This window comes from Tachyglossus aculeatus, chromosome X1, assembly GCF_015852505.1.
Source record: "Tachyglossus aculeatus isolate mTacAcu1 chromosome X1, mTacAcu1.pri, whole genome shotgun sequence".
NCBI lineage: Eukaryota > Metazoa > Chordata > Mammalia > Monotremata > Tachyglossidae > Tachyglossus > Tachyglossus aculeatus.
The window spans coordinates 76864473-76881102 of NC_052101.1; the positions used below are offsets into that span (position 1 = coordinate 76864473).

General features: G+C 44.8%; 1 protein-coding gene and 1 non-coding gene across 10 annotated transcripts in view; one reads left to right on the plus strand and one right to left on the minus strand.

Annotated features, from left to right (window-relative positions):
* ERC2 (ELKS/RAB6-interacting/CAST family member 2) overlaps positions 1 to 16630 on the plus strand; it is a 1114913-nt gene that overhangs the window by 1002258 nt on the left and 96025 nt on the right. The gene's annotated exons all lie outside the window — the stretch shown is intronic.
* LOC119920304 lies at positions 1538 to 1671 on the minus strand. The gene has a single exon (XR_005448061.1). It is a non-coding gene; the product is annotated as a small nucleolar RNA SNORA7 (small nucleolar RNA).

The window sequence follows — 16630 nt, forward strand, 5'->3', positions numbered from 1 at the left end:
AATGTACAATCATCTCTCAAACCTATTATATCACCTTCTGAAGTCTATTCCTGTGTCCCTGAGGCAATGGACTCTATTGTTTAAAACTCTTACCACTGCCATGCAGATATTAAATTAAGCATTGCAGCTTAGCATGGAATGTGTGGATACTTGAAGCAGGATTTAAAAGACATTTTGATTTTCTAGAAGTGTAACAGTATATTGCATTGGACTGTAGAGCAATATAGGAATTAACCTTTTTCAGCATGGAATCTGCTGTTTTGCAGTGAAGAGCCTGAAGAATATTAAATCAAGCACTGAACACAGAGCATATGAATGCTTGAAGATGTGTTCTGTTTAAAATATGCTGTAAACTTACTTATTTTGCTGTGTGATGGAATTAATCACTTCAGTAGTACATCACCAGCTGCAGCATATGTAAGTAAACTAAGTACTTTCCCACAGCAGATGCTGTATAATTCATTGTTATAGCATTATATTTTGACAGGTATTTCTTATCCTTCTGTATAAAAGCCTGTGACCAGCATCTGGATGAATAACTGGCAGAGCAGATTGTCTAAATTGCAATAGAGCATATATTTTTATTGACAAGTAGTATTCTTGTACAGACTGAGGGTTAGAGTGGGTTAGAATGGGAAACAGAGCCAAGATGCTGGAGCTCTGTTTCAAGTTCAGTCACTCACTTACTTTGTGACCCTGGCCAAGACAGTTGACTTATCTAGGACTTAACTTTTCCATCTGTGAAATAGGTGGAGCTTTCATCCACCTTCTTCATGGGACTGCAGTAATGTCATGACTTCAAGTAGATAAAATATGGTTTATGATCATTTGGCTGCTTCTGATCATTGTTCTGCTCTTTCAAGTGTGGGTCCCTGCACACTGCAGACTGGCCTCATAGCTGTAGGACTGGATAAATGGATAATCATTAGTATTCAGGTAGTTAGCAATGTTCATTCCGCAGGGAGGTGAATCTTTCTGTTTAATTTTGTAGTGCCTCAAATGCATAATTAACTAAGTATGGGACTTCTTAACACTATGTATCAAGCACCGTACTTAGCACTGGGATAGATACAAATAATCAGGTTGGACACAGTTCGTGTTGTACAGGGGGCTCACAGTCCAAGTAGAAGGGAGTAAGATTCAATTCCTAATTTACAGTTGAGGAAACTGAGGCACCATAAAGCTAAGTGACTTGCCCAAGGTCACATAGGAGACAAGTGGCAGTGCTGGGATTGGAATTCAGGTCCTTTGACTCCCAGGCGAATGCTCTTTCCACTGGGCCATGCTGTTTTCCCATTCTAAGCCTTATCCTATGCCGTCGAGTCGTTTCCGACCCATAGCGACACCATGAACACATGGAGACATCTCTCCCAGAACGACCTGCTCTCCATCTGCAATTATTCTGGTAGTGTATCCATAGAGTTTTCTTAGTAAAAATACCAAAGTGGTTGACCATTGCCTCCTTCCACGCAGTGAACTTGAGTCTCCTCCCTCAACTCTCTCCCCTACCACTGCTGCCCAGCACAGGTGAGTTTTGACTTGTAGCAGATTGTCTCCCACTCACTAGCCACTGGCCAAGCTAGAAATGGAATGGGTATGCCTCTGCTTGACCCTCCCATAGCCGAAACTGGTAGAGTACTGGAAACTCTCCAGGTGCAGCCCTGAGAGGGGAAGCCTTGTATAGAGCAGAACAAATTGATCAATAGCATTTATTGAGCACTTAACAGAGCAGAGCACAGTGCTAAGCGCTTGGGAGAGTAAAGTACTATAGACATGAACCCTGCCCACAAAGAACATAGTCACAGAAAACTGGGAAGCATTACCTGTCTCATCAACCCTTAGCTGGGACAGGTACCTGACGGGGTGTAGACTACCTGAACTATGCCTGATTGGATTCCATCATACAGTCAAAGGGATTAATTTAGGGCACAGTTATAAGCTGCATTTATTTTATTGGTTTCCTGTCTCCTGCTCCAATGTCCCTGATTCAGCAGAGGTTTGGAGCCAGACCCTTCCAGCCGATAACATCCGAAACTTTATTAAAGATGGAAAGATGGAGAGAATGTTTCTGAAAAATCAAAATCTGTATCCTTCTCCATCCCCAGCCCCACTGTCCCTTCTCAGTGCAAAGAGCTGCAAAGGAGGACAGAGAGGAAGCAGAGGGGGCTGCCTAGAGGGGTAATTAATGATGGTGTTTATTAAGTGTTTACTATGTGTCAAGCACTGTTCTAAGCCCCATAGTAGATACAAGCTAATCAGGTTGAACACAGTCCCTGTCCCACGTGGGGCTCACAGTCTTAAACCCAATTTATAGATGAGGTAACTGAGACACAGAGAAGTAAAGTGACTTGCCCAAGCTCACACAACAGACAAGTGGCAGAGCCAAGATTAGAACCCAGGCTCTTCTGACTCCCACCGTGCTCTATCCACTAGGCCAAGCTGGGCTCTCCAATGCTGGGACATTTATTTTTAATTTATTTTTAAATAAAAAGAATACCCACTGCTGCTTCATCTCAGACAGTCAGATCCACAGAAGGAGAGGCTGCAGCACCTAGCCATGGGGATCTGTTCCAGGTTTACCCATATATGCTTCGGTTTCGAGTAAGTCCTCCAATCATCCTGGGTTTCTTCCTCCTCAGCTTCATGGAAAGTCCCGCCTCTCTCTTTCCTGGTCCTGCTCCCCAGATTGGGCAATCTAGTAATTCAAATTGAGATGGATTGTCCCAAAGACATTTAATGCAACCTGATATGTCATTTAGAAGAATTTTGAGTGAGTTAAGGTGCCATAGTGAAAAAATTGTGTTGCTCTGTCATGGAATCGCTGGGACACATGAGGAGGGAGAATGGGTGCTAGCGATATACTGAAATAGCTACTCTCTTGCCAGTCAATCGGTGGTATTCATTGAGTGTTTACTGTGTGCACAGCACTATACTAAGCATTTGGGAGAGTGCAGTGAATTTAAACAGGGAAAATCATAATCATAATTATGGATTTGTTGAGTGTTTAGTATGTTTCAAGCACTGTCTTAAGTGCTGCAGTAGATAGAAGTTAATCAGGCTGGACACAGGCCCTGCCCCACATGGGGCTCACAGACTAAGTAGGAGGGAGAACAGGTATTGAATCCCTATTTTACAGATGAGGAAACTGAAGCACAGAGAAGTTAAGTGACTTGCCCCAGGTCCCACAGCAGGCAAGCGGCAGAGCTGTGATTAGAATCTAGGTCCTCTGACTCCCAAACCATGCTCTTTCCAGTAGACTATGCTGCTTCCGTGGCAGTAGAGGTAGTGGGGTCCATTGCTAGTGAAGGACAGAGGGAGAGTTTGGGATATAGTAAGCCAAGATGAGTCAGAGAGAGAACAGGACCAAGCATGCATTGTCACCTATTTTGACATAGATTCTGCCAGGGAAAAAAGAAAATCTTAAAATCACAAGGAAGTAAGTCTCTCCCTTCATGTTCCCGTCACCCAGAAATGATAGTGTATGGCAGTGGACAGGTGGGTGATAGAAACAGAAGACAAACCAATTTTGCACACATCATACAGAGACAAAATGACTTCTCTCTGAGGCAGTCACAATACCAAGAGGGAGAAACAAAGATGGCACTTCTCCACTGCCCCCCACCCTCTGTAGCACTCGTATATATCTCTAAACCCAGTTGCTTCCCCATATCTAGAATTTATTTTAGTACCTGTCTCTCTGGTTAGATTGTAAGGTCAGAGAAGCAGCATGGCATAGTGGATAGAGTACTAGCCTGGGAGTCAGAGGTCGTGGGTTCTAACTCCGACTCCATCACTTGTCTGCTGTGCAACCTTGGGCAAGTCACTTAACTTCCCTGTGCCTCAGTTACCTCATCTGTAAAATGGGGACTGTGAGCCTCACATGGGATAACCTGATTACCTTATATCAACCCCAGAGCTTAGACCAGTGCTTCGCACATAGTATGCACTTAACCAATACCATGATTTTTATCATTATTATCATGCCTCCTAACTATCTTACTTTCCCAAGTGCTTGGTAGAGTGCTCTGCACAGAGAAAGCGCTGGATAGATACAATTGACTCATTGATTACGGGCTACTGAATGCAACAGTGTGAACCAAGGGACAATCATTACACATACACTACATGGGAGGGATTGTCAATCACTCAATGGCTTTATGAGACAGGTTTGCAATCATTGATAAAATCTCAACATCAGAGGCATCATCCGTTCATTAAGGCAATGGTGCCTTAATGAACTAAAACTACGAAGATTCTTTTGACTATAGATACTTATGAGCACATAACCCATTTTTGGTATTATTCTATTTCTGCCATTAGCAAACTTTTTTGAGTGGGAATGTCTTTTTTCAACCAGCGTACAGTCTCCTCAACTATACTTGGCTGTTTTAGGTGGGTAGAATTTAGAATTACCAAAGCTCATCTGAATGCAAACTTGAATTAAATTTCACAGCAGTTCATGAACTTCAAGAAATCTTAACACAACAAGCAAATTAACGGTGGGGTGGGGGCTGGGGTTGGGGGGACACTTTATCAGTGGAGAAAAAGAAGTTGGTTGGGTGGGACAAGTGAAACAGCAAGCAGTATTGTTCACTATTTGAATGACAGAAGTTGGGTGGGGGTGGGAGATACAGGAGGCCATCTCCAGAACAATAGGCCTGTGCACACAAGGGAAAACTGGAGTTCCTGCAGATGGGGCAGAAACCCCAGCTCTGTCTTTTGATCTTTTATCATCCCACTCTGTGGCTAAAACTACAGGCTATTGAGGGCTTTCCCAGGGGTAGGATGGGGAGGGGTGGGGGGGCGGGAGAGGGGATGCTGAGGAACTTAGTGTGGCAGTGGGAAAGCGAGTTCACAGGTAGTTGCCATTATTTCCAAAGGAGTTATGCGCATAGTTTCTGTGCAATCCCCTCTGGTATGTTCTAGTGCTGATGCTAATAACTCATGTCACCACTGCATTGACCACTGTTTTCTGACATCATGCAGTAGAGCAGGAAACCAAGGATAAAGAAACAGGAAGACAGCCAGCAGTAAGAACCATAAACGTACTACGGTGAGCCATAACCCAGCAGGGAGTCCTGTGTGTGCGTGTTGGGGGGAAACCTTGCTCTTGAGCTGATAATCAGGAGATGGCTAAACTCTGAAGGGAAAGAACCCTCCTCCTAGTCCTACGATGTTGACAGAGAGGTACAAGGTGCTGTTCCATTAATCACTGAATTTCCTGATGGTCCTTCTCCAGCAGGAGTGAGGAAGACTGTTAACACTTTGGTGGGTTGTATTTCTGCTGATCCAGAATTATATATGCGCTCCGTGAACAGGCCTCCCCTGCCTCACTCACAGACTCCTTTCTGCTCCTCATATGTGTCAGTCTCCCTGTCACATTTGTGGCACAACAGACTTTCCAGGGTCAATGACAGATTGAAAAAAGATAATTCTCTGCCCTGGTTGGTCGGTCAGGTAGAACAGACTGGAGAAAAGTTGCAGGAAATAGGATTCAGACAACTGCAGGCCCAAGAACTGCACTGTTCCTACTGTTTCATGAGACAGATTGTATGACAGGTATCAAGAAATTCAGCCATTCTTTTCAGATTAAAAGGCCCTAATGGGACCTGGATGGGATGATAGAATTCAATAGATCTTTTAGGATTTGTCTGGATTTGATTGTTGTTGGTTTGACGTTCTGAGAAGAAATGTTAATCAATCATTCAATTGGTGATATTTATTGAGCCCTTGCTATGTACAGAGCAATGTGCTAAGCTATTTTTTAATTTTTTTACGGTATTTGTTAAGCGCTTGCTATGTGCCAGGCACTCTACTAAGTGCTGGGGTATGTACAGGCTAATTAGGTTGGACACAGTCCATGTCCCGCATGAGGCTTACAGTCCTAATTCCCATTTTATAGATGAGGTAACTGAGGCATAGAGAAATGAGGTGACTTGCCCAAGGTCACACATCTTGGCACCAATAATAATAATAATAATAATTATAATTGTGGCATTTTTATACTCTTACTATATGACAAGCACTGCACTTAACACTGGGGGAGACAGAAGGGAATCATTCATTCAGTAATATTTATTGAGTGCTTACTGTGCAGAGCACTGTACTAAGCGCTTGGGAAGTACAGAATATAAGCAAACGCACTTAACTGAGGGCTTGGTGTGGGGTGATTAACCAAGTACTCGAAGGTTACAGACCCAAGTGCACAGACAGTCAGTCATTCCGTCATATTTATTGAGTGCTCACTGTGTGCACAGCACTATGCTAAAGGGTGAATATGGGAAGTGAGGGTTTAGAAAGGGAAGGCCCCTTGGGAGAGATGCGATTTTAATAAGGCTTTGAGGATGAGGAGAGTGGTCATCTGTCAGATATGAAGCAGGAGGGGGTTCCAGGACAGAAGGTAGGACATGGGGGAGGGGTCGGCAGTGAGATCAATGAGATCGAGGTACCGTGAGTAGGTTGGCATTAGAGAAGAAGTGTGGTCTAGTGCAGAGAACATATGGGCCTTGGAGTCAGAGGATATGGGTTCCAATCCTGGCTCTGCCACTTGCCTGATGTGGGAGTTTGGGCAAGTCACTTAACTTCTCAGTGCCTCAGTTTCCCCATGTGCAAACTGGGGATTCAATATCATTCTCCCTCTCCACATGGGGCTCACAGTACAAGTAGGAAGGAGAATGGGTATTGAATCCTCATTTTGCAGCCAAGGGAACCCAGGCACTTGGGAGAGTACAATACAGTAGAGTTTATAGACACGATTCCTGCCTTCAAGGAGCTTACAGTATATCAATCAATCAATCAATCATATTTATTGAGCACTTACTTTGTGCAGAGCACTGTACTAAGTGCTTGGGAAGTACAAGTTGGCAACATACAGAGATGGTCCCTACCCAACAGTGGGCTCACAGTCTAGAAGGGGGAGACAGAGAATAAAACCAAACATATTAACAAAATAAAATAAATAGAATAGATATGTACAAGGAAAATAAATAAATAAATAGAGTAATAAATATGTACAAACATATATACATATATACAGGTGCTCTGGGGAAGGGAAGGAGGTAAGGCGGGGGGGATGGAGGGGGGAGGAGGGGGAGAGGAAGGATGGGGAGAGGAAGGAGGGGGCTCAGTCTGGGAAGGCCTCCTGGAGGAGGTGAGCTCTCAGGAGGGCCTTGAAGGGAAGAAAAGAGCTAGCTTGGCGGATGTTGGGAGGGAGGGCATTCCAGGCCAGGGGGATGACATGGGCCGGGGGTCGCCGGCAGAACAGGGGAGAACGAGGCACAGTGAGGAGATTAGCGGCAGATGAGCGGAGGGTGCGGTCTGGGCTGTAGAAGGAGAGAAGGGAGGTGAGGTAGGAAGAGGCGAGGTGATGGAGAGCCTTGAAGCCGAGGGTGAGGAGTTTCTGCCTGATGCGTAGGTTGCTTGGTAGCCACTGGAGATTTTTGAGGAGGGGAGTAACATGTCCAGAGCATTTCTGGACAAAGACAATCCGGGCAGCGGCGTGAAGTATGGATTGAAGTGGGGAGAGACAAGAGGATGGGAGATCAAAGAGAAGGCTGATACAGTAGTCCAGACGGGATAGGATGAGAGCTTGAATGAGCAGGGTAGCGGTTTGGATGGAGAGGAAAGGGCGGATCTTGGCAATGTTGTGGAGCTGAGACCGGCAGGCAGGCAGGTGACGGCTTGGATGTGAGGGGTGAACGAGAGAGCGGAGTCGAGGATGACACCAAGGTTGTGGGCCTGTGAGACGGGAAGGATGGTATTGCTGTCAACAGTGATGGGAAAGTCAGGGAGAGGGCAGGGTTTGGGAGGGAAGACAATGAGTTCAGTCTTGGACATGTTGAGTTTTAGGTGGCGGGCAGACATCCAGATGGAGATGTCCTCAGATACTTGTGGTTCTGCGTTCCTGTTAACTTCAAGTTCAGACATTTCTCCCAGGCTATTTGCAGGAGTGCTGGAGTAGATGAGAAAAAGGAAAGCAGCAGAAACTCTACTACATTACAAGATTGACTGACCATACCCTAACTGCCTTGTAGTGTTGGCAATCCTGAAACTGAAAAGCACAGCTCATCTGCCCAGCCAACCCAGTATTCACTCATTTTGTATTCCCTCTATGGGAAACAGAGGGGGCAGAGCGAGATGTAAGGTAGGACTTTTGGGGGGAATCACAAGGTCCCAAGTGGAAGAGATGGGACTTCAAACTCCAAGGAGTATGAGACTATAAGCTTTACTGGATCTGAACATAGCATTTATGTGCATATCCATAATTTATTAATTTACATTAACATCTGTCTCCCCCTCTAGACTCTAAGCTTGTTGTGAGCAGGAAACATGACTACCAACTCTGTTATATGGTTCTCTCCCAAGTGCTTAGTACAGTGCTCCACACACAGTAAGAGTTCAATAAATACATTTGAGTGATTGAATGATTAACCACTGGTCTAACCAGCCCAATATTTGGCCTCGGTTATTGTCAACAGGTTGTTTAGAGGAGTTCCCTTCCTTGACATCCAATCTAATGTTTAGGGATGTAACATCTAGCACCCTGACTTTACCTCATTCTTAAATTAATCTAAACTCCTCTTGAACCTACTGATATTTCTGCCTGCACAATGTCCTGTGGTAACCAATTCCATATGTATACCAACCACTGTGTGAAGTGCTGTTTCCTATTGTTTGTGTTGAATCTACCACCTCCATCCTTCAGTGGGTGCCCTTCTGTCCTGGTGTTATGGCATTTAGTGAACAATAATACCAAGTTCACTCCATCCCCTCCCTTCACAATCTTGAAAATTTAAATCTTGTCTCCTCCTGTCTCCTCCTGTGTGGGTCTTTCCCAGCCAAAGTGTCCTAATCCTTTCAGTCTATCCTCATAAAGGAGCTTCTCCATGAACCACTCCCATCTATCTTCCAAAATGGGCTTTAGAACCACTTCTGAGAACAGCAGGATTCCCAGAATGTATTTGCAGAGTTGTTGTATAACACCCACAAGAAGAAGGAAGAACTTTTCTTCCTAAACAAAGAATCTGTGGAGGTGCTAGGTCTGGGGGCAGATAATAATAATAATAATAATTTGTTAAGCACTTACTATGTGCCAAGCACTGTTCTAAGCTCTGGGGTAGATATGAGGTTATCAGGTTATCCCACATGGGGCTCACAGTCTTAATCCCCATTTTACAGTTGAGGTAACTGAGGCACAGAGAAGTTAAGTGACTTGCCCAAAATCACGTAGCTAAGTTGCAAAGCAGGAATTAGAACCCACGACCACTGACTCTGAAGCCCATGCTCTTTCCACTAAACCACGCTGCTTCTCTAAGCCGATGAGGGTCAACCAGTCAATCAATCGATGATATTTATTGAGCACTTATTGTCTGCAGGCCACTGTACTATGAGCTTGGGAAAATGTAACACAACAATAAAAGAGACACATTCCCTGCCCACAATGAGCTTACAGTCCATTCATGTACTTTCCAAGAGATTAGTACAGTGCTCTGCACACAGTAAGCGCTCAATAAATACAATTGAATGAATGAATGAATGAATGGTTAAATAAATGAATTCATTCAGTCATATTTATTGAGTGCTTACTGTGTGCAGAGCACTGTACTAAGCGCTTGGAAAGTACAATTCAGCTATAAAGAGAGACAATCCCTGCTCAAAACGGGCTCAGAGTCTAGAGGCGGGGAGACAGACATCAATACAAGTAAACAGGCATCGATATAAATAAATAGAATTATAGATATATACATATATACATAAGTGCTGTGAGGCGGGGGGAAGAGCAAAGGAAGCGAGTTGAGGTGACACAGAAGAGAGGGGGAACTGAGGAAAACGGGACAGTTTGGGAAGGTCTCTTGGAGGAGGTATGCCTTCAGTAGGACTTTGAAGGCGGGGTAGAGTGATTGTCGGATTTGAGGAGGGAGGGCATTCCAGGCCAGCTGTAGGGTGTGGGCCAGGGGTCGGCGGGGAGACAGGTGAGATCGAGGCACAGTGAGAAGATTAGCACCAGAGGAGCAGAATGTCCATGCTGGGATGTAGAAGGAGAGAAGGGAGGTGAGGTAGGAAGGGGCAAGGTGATGGAAAACTTTAAAGTCTATAGAGAGGAGTTTTTGTTTGATATGGAGGTTGGTAGACAACCCCTGGAGATTTTTGAGGAGGGGGATGACATGCCCTGAACATTTTTGTAGAAAGATAATCCAGGCAGCAGAGTGAAGTATGGACTGAAGTGGGGAGAGGCAGGAGGTTGGGAGGTCAGAAAGGAGGCTGATACAGTAATCCAGTCGGGACAGGATTAGTGACTGTACTAACGTGGTAGCGGTTTGGAAGGAGAGGAAAAGGCAGATCTTGGAGTTGTTGTGAAGGTAAAACCGACAGGATTTGGTGACAGATTGGATATGTGGGGTGAATGAGAGAGCTGAGTCAAGGATGACACCAAGGTTACAGGCTTGTGAGATGGGAAGGATGGTTGGAAGGATGATGGAAGAATGATTCTCTGTCTACAGAGGGACAGAGAATATCCACTCACTCCTGAGGCTTAGCTGTTTGATTATATGAGGACAGTTATATGAATGGTTAAATAAGCAAAAGAACTCTGTAGAGGGCTTAACTGATATTGTATATAGCTGTCTTTTAGGGTTTGAAGATGATGCCACTGAATGCAAAGTTCTATCAGGGTAGGCAATTGTGACTGAAAAGATTGATACATGATTAGCAGTCCATTCAACATCATGAGTATGTAAAGACAGCCACTTGAAGTGCTGTTGAACTTCAGTCAATCAATATCATTAATTGAGCACCTATTCTGTGCAATGCACTTTACTGAATCTTTACTAGAGTACCATAGAAACTAATAATCATGATCCCTGTCCCCAAGTAGTTGATAAGCTAGCAGTGTTGAAAGACAAATAAGTTACAGCTAGGAAGAAGTTAGAGAATATAAAATATATATGGAATCCTTGTGGGAAAAAAGCAAGGCCTGCAAGTCAGAGTACCTGGGCTCTAATCTTGGCTCTGCTCCTTGCTTGCTGTGTGACCTTGGGCAAGTCACTTAATTTCTCTGTGCCTCAGTTTCCTCAACTATAAAATGGGAATTTAATAGTTCTCCCGCCTACTTAGATTGTGAGCCGCATGTGGGTTAGGGACACTGTCTGACCTCATTCATTTATATCTACCCCAGTACTTAAAATGGTGCTTGAACCCTTGTAAATGCTTAAAATACCATTATTATTATATAGACAGGAGCAGAATGACCTAGTGGAAAGCGCATGGGCCTGGGATTCAAAGGACTTCAATTCTAATCCCAGCTCTGGCAGTTGACTTCTGTTGGATCTTGGGCAAGTCTTTTAACTTCTCTGTGCCTCAGTTTCCTCATGGGTAAAATGGGGATTCACTTTTTTCTGGTATTTGTTAAATGCTTACTATGTGTCAAGCGCTATTCTAAACTCTGGGGTAGATAGAAGTTAATCAGGCCAGAGACAGTCCCTGTCCCACTTTGGGCTCGCAGTTTAGGTAGGTATTGAATCCCTATTTTGCAGTTGAAGAATCTGAGGCACAGGGAAGTTAAATTATATGTTCAAGGTCACACAGCAGGCAAGTGACAGAGTTGAGATTAGAACCCAGGTCCTCTGTCTCCTAGGCCTATTATCTTTCGTTAGGCCATGCTGGTTCCCAGGCAGGATTCAGTGCCTGTTCTCCATTTTATTTATACTGTGAACAAGCCTCATGTGGAACAGGGACCATCCAGCCTGATTAATCTACATCTACCCCAGAATTTAGAACAATGATTGACACATAGTAAGCACTTGACCAATGTAATAAAAATAATAATAATATTAATAATAATGATAAAAATAATATGTACATAGTATAGCAGGGAGTTGTGAATACTGTTTGAAAGTGCTTATGTGAATTTGTAGTTGGGAGCTATAAAGAAGGGGTGGAGATAAGAGATTAATCACGGAATTCCTCCTGGAGGTGTGCTTTCAGAAAGGCTATGAAAATGTATGTATGCTGGTGGGGGTGGGTGGGTCTGTGTTGGTTGAATTTGAAGGGTGAGCAAGATCAAGAGGTCAGCAGCAGGAGCATGAGAAGGAGGCTCTTCAAGTAGGTTATCTTGTGAGGAACAAATAGTGTGAGCTGAGCTGGGTTATAGTGTGAGAACAATAAGGATAAGTAGGGGTGGGGGGAGAGCTCATTGAATGCTTTAAGGGAAGAGCTGATTGAATATTTTAAAGTCAATGGTTAGAGTTTCTGCTTGATTCGAGAGAAATGAGCAACTATTGGAGGTTTTTGAGTGGGAAACTGTGCAGCACAATAATTCAGGCAGCATAGTGAAGCCCTACTGGAGAGGGGAAAGACAGGAGGCAGAAAGATAAGTGAGGAAACTGTGAGCCCTGTTGGGTAGGGATTGTCTCTATTTGTTGCTGAACTGCACTTTTCCAAATGCTTAGTACAGTGTTCTGCACACAGTAAGCCCTCAATAAATATGATTGAATGAATGGATAAGGAAGCTAGGATAAGACAAGTGCTTAGTACATCACAAGTGCTGGCCCTACTGAGAGCTCACCTCCTCCAGGAGGCCTTCCCAGACTGAGCCCCTTCCTTCCTCTCCCCCTCGTCCCCCTCTCCATCCCCCCATCTTACCTCCTTCCCTTCCCCACAGCACCTGTATATATGTATATATGTTTGTACATATTTATTACTCTATATATTTATTTTACTTGTACATATCTATTCTATTTATTTTATTTTGTTAGTATGTTTGGTTTTGTTCTCTGTCTCCCCCTTTTAGACTGTGAGCCCACTGTTGGGTAGGGACTGTCTCTATATGTTGCCAATTTGTACTTCCCAAGCGCTTAGTACAGTGCTCTGCACACAGTAAGCGCTCAATAAATACGATTGATGATGATGATCACCCACCCCCTAGAATCTCCACCTTCTCATCCCTTGAAGCGTACGTCATCTACCTCTAATAATAATAATGGTATTTGTTAACTTCATTCATTCAATCATATTCATTGAGCACTTACTGTGCACAGAGCACTGTACTAAGCACTTGGGAGAGTACGATGTAGCTATAAACAGACACATTGCCTGGCCACAATAAGCTTACAGTCTGTTCAGGGAGACAGACATCATGCAGATAAACAAATTACAGATATGTATATAAGTGCTGTGAGGTTGGGAGAGGGGATGAGTAAAAGGAGTAAGTCACGGCGATGCAGAGGGAGTGGGTGGTTAGGAAAGGGTGGCTTAGTCTGGGAAGGCCTCTTGGAGGAGATGTGCCTTCAATAAGGCTTTGAAGGGGGGGGAGAGTAATTGTCTGTCACACTGTACTAAGCGCTAGAGTAGATACAAGATCGGACACAGTCCCTGTCCTCCATGGGGATCACAGCACCCACTATAATTGCTATCATCTTCCACAGCCTCCTTGGTCCTACCACCAATCTACAGAGCAATTTCAACACTTTTCTCCCCTTCTCCCCGATGCTGATTTTGAAGGACTTCAAAAACCATATGGACGTTTCTCGTGATCTCCCAGATGCCTGCTTTCTCTCACTCCTCAATTCTGCACCTCATCTCTAAACTACTTCACCTACTTACCTGCTTGGGCACATGCTGGATCTCATCATCTCTAGTCATTGTACCATTTCTAATCTCATTGACTCTGAAATCCCACTCTCTGACCATAACTTCCTAATCTGCCTTCTCTCCTACACACTCTCTCCCCATAAAACTGTCCACTCCCCCTCAGGAACCTCCGATCTCTTGACCCACTCCACTTATCCCAGACCATAATGTCCCATTTGGCTTTCCTACTAAGCCTCCCCTCTCTTGAAACATAAATCCACATTCCCCAATTCCACCCTTTCCACTGAATTCAACTCCCTAGCCCCCCACCTCCTCCATACCTCCGTTAATCTCACATCACCAAGTCCCAGCCCTGGATTACCTCCATGAAACACCTCCTCCCCTCCTGCACTCATGCCACAGAATGCAGTTGGGGAAAAAACAGGCAACAGGCTGACTTAGGGCATTTCAAATTCATCTTTATTTGCTATAATCCTAAAACTCTGACCGCCATCTTCAATCTTCTAGTGGCTCCTTTATCTCTGCCTAAAAAAAACCCTTCTCATTATCATCCAGCTATGTCCCCATTTCCTTCCCCCTATTCCTGTATAAAATTCTCAAGTAGACTATTACATCTACAGTTTCCATTTTCTCCACTCTCACCCCCTTCACTTCATTGACACTGTTCACTTTTAGACATATGAAGCTTGATATGTCTGCAGAACATCCACATAGAAATATCCTGGAGGCAGAGGAAATGCAAGATTGCAAGGACAGAGAGAAGTCAGGGCTAGTGAGGTAGATTTGGGAGTCATCGACGTAAAATAAATACAATTGATTGATTGATTAAAGGTGGTGGTTAAAGCCATGGGAGTGGATGAGCTCCCATACTCACCTCACTTCTCTCCTATTAACCCAGCCCACACACTTCACTCCTGTAATGCTAACCTTCTCAGTATACCTTGATCTCGTCTATCTTGCCTCCAACCCCTTGCCCACATCCTGCGTCTGGCCTGGAACGCCTCTCTTGTCATATCTGATAGACAATTACCCTTACCCTGTTCAAAGCCTAATTGAAGGCACAACTCCTCCAAGAGACCATCCCTGACTAAGCCCTCCTTCCCTCTTCTCCCACTCCCTTATGCACCACCCTGACTTGCTCCCTTTATTCATCCCCCCTTCCAGCCCCACAGCACTCATGTCTTGTCTTAAATTATGCCGTCGTGTCCTTTCTGACCCATAGCGACACCATGGACACATTTCTCCCAGAACGCCCAACCTCCATCTGCCATCGTTTTGGTAGTGTATCCAATGAGTTTTCTTGGTAAATATATGGAAGTGGTTTACCATTGCCTCCTTCGACGCAGTAAACTCGAGTCTCCTCCCTCGACTCTCTCCCATGCCACTTCTGCCCAGCACAGTTCAATTCTGACTTGTAGCAGATTCCTTGCCACTCGCAAGCCACTGGCTAAACTAGGAATGGAATGGGTATGCCTCTGCTTGACTCTCCCTCCCATAGTGGAGATGGGTAGCACTCATGTACACATCTGTAATTTATTTATTTATATTAATGACTATCTCCCCCTCTAGACTGTGAGCTCATTGTCCCGAGGTGACCCTTGGGTACCGGCCATCAAAAGCTATCTCGTGACCACCTGAGCCAGCAGGCGGAACTTGGAAGTGAGGGTGGGATACTACCCCCACGACCAAATCTGCTAGATTGACAGCCCAAGCCGGGAATACGGAAGGTGTCCCTCGCCCCCGTGCCAATCAAATTAGGTATGGAGGAGGGGGGAGGGCAGAGATTGGATAGACTGAGGCCGGAAGCTGGAATGGCCTAGGGGCACAGGCAATAAATACCTGTCACCTCTGACCTTTGGGGTCAGAACACCAGGACACGCAGCAGCAGAAGCAGCTGCTGCAGCAGCAGCAGCAACCCACGTGTCTCTCTCTCTGCCCAGAAGGCCAGATGCCCACTCTACAACCAGAACCAACACACTGAGGCAAGGGCCACGGGATGGGTGAGTGTCTCATGGGTGGGACCCAGGTACCCCGCTGCTGATAGGAATCATGAGTGGATTCCTCCCATGTAGGGAGAGCACACTGTGAGAGCTAGCCGCCCACCACGTGCACGGGTAATGGAATGAATTCTTCCCATGTGGGAAAGTAAGTAGAGTCTTCCCGAGTGGGAAGTGCACATGGGTGAGAGCTAGCCGCCTCACTCACACGCGATTAACATATGATTGTGTTCCTCCCGTGTAGGGAAGCTCTAATATTGCTAATTGATTATATTCCTCCCGAAAGGGAAGTTCAATCCATTGCGCCTAAACAATTACATAAATTCAATTGGCCTCACGGAATAAATTTTGTATAAAACTCAGGCTTTCTGTCCCAGGCCTCTCTCTCTCTCTCTCTCTCACCTCGCCGATCACTGAACGAACCCGTCCCCGGATGATGGATGACACTCATTCTGGGCAAGAAATCTGTCTGTTTATTGTTGTATTGTACTGTTCCAAATACTTAGTACAGTGCTTTGCACACAGTAAGTGCTCAATAAATATGATTTAATGAATGAAATTAATGAATAAGCTCCCCTAGGGAGCAAGATTGGGAAGACAAGGGAATCCATAAGAGAGCCTTGAGGGACACCTGTAGTTAGGGAGTGGGAGACAGAGAAGGAAAGCTGGCAAAAGAGCTTGAAAAAGACTGGCCAGGGAGGAAAATGGAGAAGTAAGAGAGAACCAGATCAGTAAAACCAGTGTTAGATAATGTTTCCAGGAGGAGCGAGTGGTCCACAGTGTCAATGCCAGCCAAGAGGTCAAGGAGCATTAGGATAGGGTAGGATCTACTAGATTTGGCAAGAAGGATGTCATGACCTTCCTGCAATTCTCCACTCCTGTCTCCCAGGTGTCTTCAGTATTCCACATTATTTGAGGTTTCTTGTTTTGAGTCTTGAAAGAGCTTCTTCAATTCTCCTTCTTCATTGTTTTATCACTTAAGTTCATATACAGCAGCTACTGGGTTACCTTGCTGTTGTACATTTTCAACACATGTTCTACCAACA